This window comes from Eumetopias jubatus, unplaced genomic scaffold (assembly GCF_037043125.1).
Source record: "Eumetopias jubatus isolate StellerSeaLion01/CBP00866 unplaced genomic scaffold, mEumJub1_p1.0 scaffold_7, whole genome shotgun sequence".
In the NCBI taxonomy this organism is placed as follows: Eukaryota; Metazoa; Chordata; class Mammalia; order Carnivora; family Otariidae; genus Eumetopias; species Eumetopias jubatus.
Genome location: NW_028274813.1, coordinates 102,623,097 through 102,629,986, shown reverse-complemented (window position 1 = coordinate 102,629,986; position 6,890 = coordinate 102,623,097). Strand labels below are relative to the sequence as shown.

General features: G+C 45.5%; 1 pseudogene; it reads right to left on the bottom strand.

The window, feature by feature from the left end:
• Window positions 1-6,171: 6,171 nt before the first annotated feature.
• LOC114206562 (large ribosomal subunit protein eL33 pseudogene) lies at window positions 6,172-6,504 on the bottom strand (annotated as a pseudogene).
• Between the last annotated feature and the right edge of the window lie 386 nt (window positions 6,505-6,890).

Here is a 6,890-nt window from a genome sequence, read left to right as displayed (position 1 = left end):
TCTAAATTACGTGCCTCTTTAATTATATTTCCTTCATGATTTGCCTGTTCTCTGATGGTTCTTTGTTTTGTAGAATTTGCTTATAAAATTCCTTATAGGGGCACCTGGGTGGCTCAGTTGGTTAAGTGTCTGCCTTCAGCTCAGGTCATGATCCCAGGGTCCTGGGATCGCGTCCCGCCGGCCTCGGGCTCCCTGCTCCAGCTCAGTGGGGAGCCTGCTCCTCCCTCTCCCTCTGCCTTTCCCCCCAATTTGTGCTCACTCTCTCAAATAAATAAATAAGATCTTAAAAAAAAAATTCCTTACAGGCCCAGTCTAAGTCTACTGCATTGTAAAATAGCTTCTACTGTGGTCACAGTTAATGCCTGTCATTCTTTTGTCTACTGAACATTACTGAACATTAATGAGCAAACACACTCTGTATTTGTGGTATGAGCCAGTTTACTGAGCACATACTAGCGTGTAGAGTTAGTACATCTAAGAACTGCCCTCCGAATTTATTTTGATGAGACACATAATTCTATCCTTTCTGTCATACATTTCTTTTCCATTCTTCAGGATTGCATCAGATCTTTTGATCAGTGACTTTTAAAAATGTTCACTGACAAAAAAAGAGCACTGTCATCAAATTTTATTCCATTCTTCTTCAACACCACACATGAAAATTTTACTTGCTCCCATGCTGGAAAAGTATTTAGAATAAAATTCTTCAAGGGATGAAATAATTTTTAAAAAGAGTCATGGCAAGTAGCACAACAATTATCCACTTCAAGTAGGAATTTCTTTACCTATTCACATATACTTTGGTTCCTTTTAAGAGCAGCATTGACATTTAAATGGATTACTATTTTGCCAATATTTTAATGCATTCAACAATGAATGCGTTTAACAATGGAGTTCTATAATAAAGCTGTTTGCTCTTCTCTCAACATGCATAGTCTTATTGCTGAAGAGATATTAAAAATTATGAGCAAGAAAAAAGTAGGCTCAGTGGATTTTTGGAGCCTTTTCTTTAGCACTTAACTATTATTTCAGTGCTTTAAACAGACTGGCATTCTCTCAACTACATTTGTTAAGAGAGCCAATGGGGTTTTGATTCCTGGAGAACTGAAGAACACTGAATGACAGGTGTGTCAGGGGTGTGCAAGACCACTCCCAGGCTCAGAAACTTGCACGCAGAACTCATGGGACTCCACGTATAGTTGTATTCATTACTAAGGCTTATAGGGACATACAGAGGATATACACAGCCAGATCATATGGGGAAAAGCACCAATGGAGGCTGGCAGAATCCACGCACAGGCTTCCGTATCCTCTCTTTCTCTTACGGCGCCACCCAGAATGCACTCTACCACTAGCAATGCATATGCAACATTTCTGCTCAGGGAAGGCCATTGGTGTCTCAGTACCCAGGGGGGTTTTTTTTTAGGGAAAAGTTTTAATTTTAGAATAGTTTTAGATTTACAGAAAAATTATGAAGCTAGCAGAGACTCCCCATATATCTATTCTCTTTACATCTTACCCTAGTATGGTATATTTGTCACAGTTAATGAACCAAGATTGACAAACTCTTATTAACTAAAACCCATACTTTATTCAAATTTACCTTAATTTTTAACTAATGTCTATTTTCTGTTCAAAGGTCGCATCTAAGACGCATTGTATTTAGTGGTCATGTCTCCACAAGCCCTTCTTGACTGAAAAGTGTCTCAGACTTTCCTTGTGTATTGATCCGAAATTATTTCTAATTAGTGGTGGTTGCTTTCTAGAGTTGGGACTTTGGCTGATAGTTTTCCCAATGAATAAGTTGCCAGAATAAAAGGCACCGTATAGGAAATACAATGATATTGTAAGGGTGTTGTATGGTGACCTGTGGTAGCTACGCTGGTGGGGAGCACAGCACAATGTAGAGAGAAGTCGAATTACTATGTCGTACGCCCGAAGCTAATGTAATAACATTGTGTGTCAACTATACTCAAAATTTTAAAATAAGCATAGTTTTCCCCTTTGGTGAATATGAAAAATAAGTGCCTTACTTGCTGTTCCCCTCTTTTGGTCTTCCTTTAGCCAAATGGTAGGAGGAGGTATATGATTTCAGCTAGTGTTCCTCTTTAAGTGTTGTATGCACCAAAAACTGGCAGGGGGAAAAAAGCTTGAATTGCTGAAATCTTATTATTGGAAAAAAAAAAACTGAATACAAGACATTTAGGGCATTCTGACAAGGTCAACATAGGGTCTGGGATGAAATCATTAAATATAGGGATATATCCTATATATATCAGAACATCTGGCAACCCTACCTTGGGGTCACCACCCCGGGACCTTCCTCTGGCCCAGGAGAAGCTTGCTCTAACCCTGAAAATGGAGACAGCCTGGGATACAGGGTGTGGGTGCTCAGTGGATCCTAAGCCAGTCTTAGGGCCCTCACCACAGGGAAACTTCCTCTTTTCTGGACTTTCTGGGCCTGGAGTGAACCTTGCTGGCGCCAGTGGGCTTTTAATATTTTCCATTCCTGGCTCTTATACAACATTTCACCTCAAAAATGCATCCTCCCCCTCACCAAAGGGCACGCCTTTCCAGTGAGAGGAACCCAGGGCTGGTGAGTGGAGGTGACCCACTGTGTTCTGGGCTTGGAGGGGCCCCCGCCCAGTGCTTTGAGAAAGAAGCAGAGCAGCTGTCTCAGAAGCAGTGGCAGAAATGTCTTCCCAGCCAAGAGAGCCAAGCTCCCTGGCCAGCCAGAGGCCTCACGGTCCCACGGGAAGCCTGGATCCACCGCAAGCTGGGGGGACACCTGCTGGGTTCCATCGGGGACTCCAGGCCCCTTCCACTCAGCTTCACCCCTCTGAGCCCTAAGGACCCCGTCTGCACGGTGGGGATAGCGATGCTGCCTGGCTTTCAGGGTCCTTGTGAGGCTCGAGGGCTGCACCTTCGGGTCATCCGGGGAGCTTTAAAACACACCCCATCTGGGCCCACCTTGAGAGACACTGATTTCACGGGTATGGGGTACAGCCTGGACTTGGGCTTTTTTTAAAAGCTCTCAGCGATTCCCTCCCTTGCTCTGATGGGAACGCACTGTCTGTGGGGACTCGTTCCAGAGACAATTGCTGCTTTGACGAGCCAGGGCACCACACCGCTGGTTTTCCCAAAAATACAATCCCATGGGTGCCTGAAATCCAGACAGGGTGGAGGGAAAGCACTTTTGGAAAGGCAGGTGAGGGGTCCTGCAGGTTTGCTCTGGGCCTTTCCAAGCCTGCCCTGCCCACAGACAGATGCGTCTGAGCCACCAGCCCCGGCCCAGCCCGAACCCAGCACACCTGCCCTGGTGACCCCTCTGCTGGGCCGGCCAGGTCCTCCCGGGGGGGACCCAGCCTCGGGGCGGATGGCCAGCCTCCCCTCGCAGACCCAGGCCCTGAACCTGAGTGTGGGAGTATGAGGCGGAGGTCACCCCCTCACTGCATGCTGGGGTACCAGCAGTCACTGCAAATTAAACGGGGAGGGAGCCAGTGCCCTGTGGGGAGCAGAGGGTGTCTGGGGGCTTGCGGGGAGGGGAGAGCGAGCGACATCTGTTTTCCTCATCCTGAGGACCGAGCATCCAGAAGGTTCCACAGCCCAGAGGAAGAAACCAGCGGAGAGCCAGGCCCGTTGGGGAAAGCGAGTGGAGAGCAGTGTGTCTTCTCACAGAGCCCCCCCACCCCCCCGGGCCACCCCCAGCGCCATATCCCAGAGTTAGCGTGCGTTTGGACACAGGAGGAGAAAACAGGTTCTCTGCAGGGGGCGGCAGAGCGCCTGCCTGAGGAGCTTCGTCCGTCCGACGTCCAGGCCGCCAGCCGAGGCCCGAGGTTGTTCCGCAGGGCAGCGAACAGGCCTGGGGGCCCAAGTCCCCATGGGCGACTTCCCCCGCAGAGGTGGCTGGTGTTCCTCAGGCGCTCGCTGGAGAAGGGCTCTTCTGAGGCTGCCTCGCGGCCCTGAGGCCCGGCTCCTGGCCAGGGTAGGAAGGAGACGGAGGGAGATGAAGGGAAAGTTGTGAAGGGGCTTCAAACCCTTATGAGGGATGACTTCTTGCTATGAATTCTCAAGGGATATTTTATTCCCTCTTGAAAATAGACAATTTAAGGCAGGTACTTTTCTTTGCAGGCTGTTGGGAGGTAATGGTGGTTCTGTATAGTTCATCCATTTACTGAGGGTATAGTCCTTGAGGCCCAACCTTATTGGGGGGGGGGGGAGTAGGGCTTTTTTAGACCCTCCACCTTGAGTGTCCTAGTTTCTTTCCTATCACCTTACCTCCATGAGGCTGTGAAAACTGAAGTTCAAGTTCACTTTCAAGACTGGGAGGTCTATCACTGATCTGCTGACTTGACAAAGTCCTAAAGATAAAAGCTGGTTTCAAGGCTTAGCTTCTCTCTCTGGATTCTTGGGTTTTGGGCCCAAGTATGTCTTATCTTCTCCCTAGCTCATCAGTGTGTTTAAGAAAATTTAAAAATTTTATTCAGAATTTGTTTTCAGAAGGAAGCTTATTCAGGGTACTTAGTCTACCTTACTAGCAGAAAAAGAAGTATTCTCAGTTTCTTAATCTAGGAGTTGAGATAGTTGGACTGGAAAAGAGGGTCCTAACATTTTGGGGATGGACTCTTGAAAATTTGAAAGAAAAAAAAAGAAAATTTGAAAGAAGTTAGGGTCTGGGGACTGACTCTCTTTCCAGGAAAATGTATATGCATGCACACACACACACACACAGTGTGTGCATGTGTATTCCCTTGAAGGTATCCAAGGTTGAGAACTCACAAGCAAGCTGTTCTCTTGAGATCCCTGTCAGGACCGACTTTCCATAGCCTTGCAGTGTTCTCTGTGGGGCTGCAGGCAGAGAGTTTCCATGTCTCCTCTTGATAGGTCTGAAGAGCTCAGACTTTTCTTTCTGCATCAGAGCTTCCGGGATCTTTGGGACCTGATGAGGAAGGGAAGACAGATCTGTGGCTAAAGACACAGAGCTGAAGAAAACAGAGCTTGTCGTTCATTCAAAAAACATTTACTAAACTTCTAATTATCTATTGCTGCATGACAGACTGCCCCCAAACATAATGACTCAAAACCAGAACAAGCAATAGAAAGCTGGGTTGAAGTTCTATTACCTCTTAAGACCTAGCTTTGGAAGATACAGGACACTTCTTGATGGCAGAAAAATTAAAGACTATGCAGACAAGTTTTAAAACTACCATATAACCCTTCTGCATGCCAGGCACTGGATAAGGCCCTTGGGACAGAGTGGTGAGTCCTACAAACTCTGCCCTGATGGTACTTAGGGACTAGTGGTAAAGAGAAACACTAATGGAATATTATTACAAATAAGTACACAGCTGTGAACATTGATGAGTATAGGGAACCATGAGAAATTATATCACACATTTGTATGACCTGGACCAGAGACCCAAGGGAGAATTTCCTCAAGAAGAGACGTCAAACTGCCAGCAATTATTATTGTTTAGGTCTTAAAATACATCTCATATCTGTCCACTCCCCTCCATTTCCACTGTCACCAGAGCCATCAGCATCTCTCTTGAAGATGACTGCCCCAGGCCCCTAAGGACTCTGTGCTTCTACTCCTACCCCCCACAGTCCCTTCTCATGGCAGCCAGAGTGCACTAAAAAAACACCTGAAATTAGATCAGGTTGCATTTTTATATGTCTTTGTTGAGTTATAGTTAATATACAATAAATTGCACATTTTTAAGTGTAAAATTTGATGAGTATTGACATATGTACACACTCATGAAGCCATCACTATGATAAAGATACTGAACATATCACACCCCCAAATTGCATCAGGACCCTCACCTCCCATCCTCAGGCAATCCCGAATCTGCTTTCAGTCGCTATAGACTTGTTTGCAGTTTCTAGAATCTTATGTAAGTGGACTTGTATAATATGTACTATCTGGTATGGTTTAACAACTTCATTCCGCCATCGATAGTTGTTCCTTTTTATTGCTGACTAGTATTCCTTTATATGGACATACCACACTGTGTGTATTCATTTACTTTTTGACAGACATTTGGGTTATTTCCAGTTTTTAGCTATTACAAATAAAACTGCTATAGCAATTCATGTAGAAGACGTGTGTGGACGTACGCTTTTTTTTTTTTTTTACAAATCTACACCTTTATTTACTTTTCATTAAACTTAAATCCTTGAGGGGTACAGCATCACACGGATTCTGTGGCCAATGGCTTTAGCAGGAAGGTTGCTTCGGAATTTGGCACGAACCATGCCATTGTTTCCATGAGCACGAGTTACTTTTCCCCAGATTACTCTGGTTTTGTTTGGTTTGCCACCAGGAGTCACTGTGTTGTTCTTTGCTTTGTACGCATAAGCACATCTCTTGCCTAGATAGAATTCTGTTTCATCTCGAGCATAAACACCTTCGATTTTAAGAAGAGCTGTGTGCTCCCTCAGGTTCCGGAGACCCCGCTTATAGCCAGCAAAAATGGCCTTGGACCACAGCCTTCCAGACATGATTTGGCGTTATAGGAGTCCTGTTCCCAGCAGGCCTCCGCACCCTCCAAGATGGCGCAAAAAGAAAAACTGGACGTATGCTTTTCTTTCTTTTTGGTAAATACTGGACAGTGGAATGGCAGGGTCATAGGGTTGATGTATGTTTAACTGTTTAAGGAATTACCAAAATATTTCCCAAAATAGTTGTACTATTTTACCTTCCCACCTGAAGCGTCTGAGCTTTCCAGGTGCTTCACGTGCTCTCCAGCAGTGGGTATGGTCAGTCTTTTTCATTCTAGACTTTCTAATAGGTGGGTTGTGGTATCTCACTATGGTTTTAATTTGCACTTCCCTGGTAACTAATGATGTTGAGCATCTTTTCATGTGCTTAATATCAAGCTCACAGG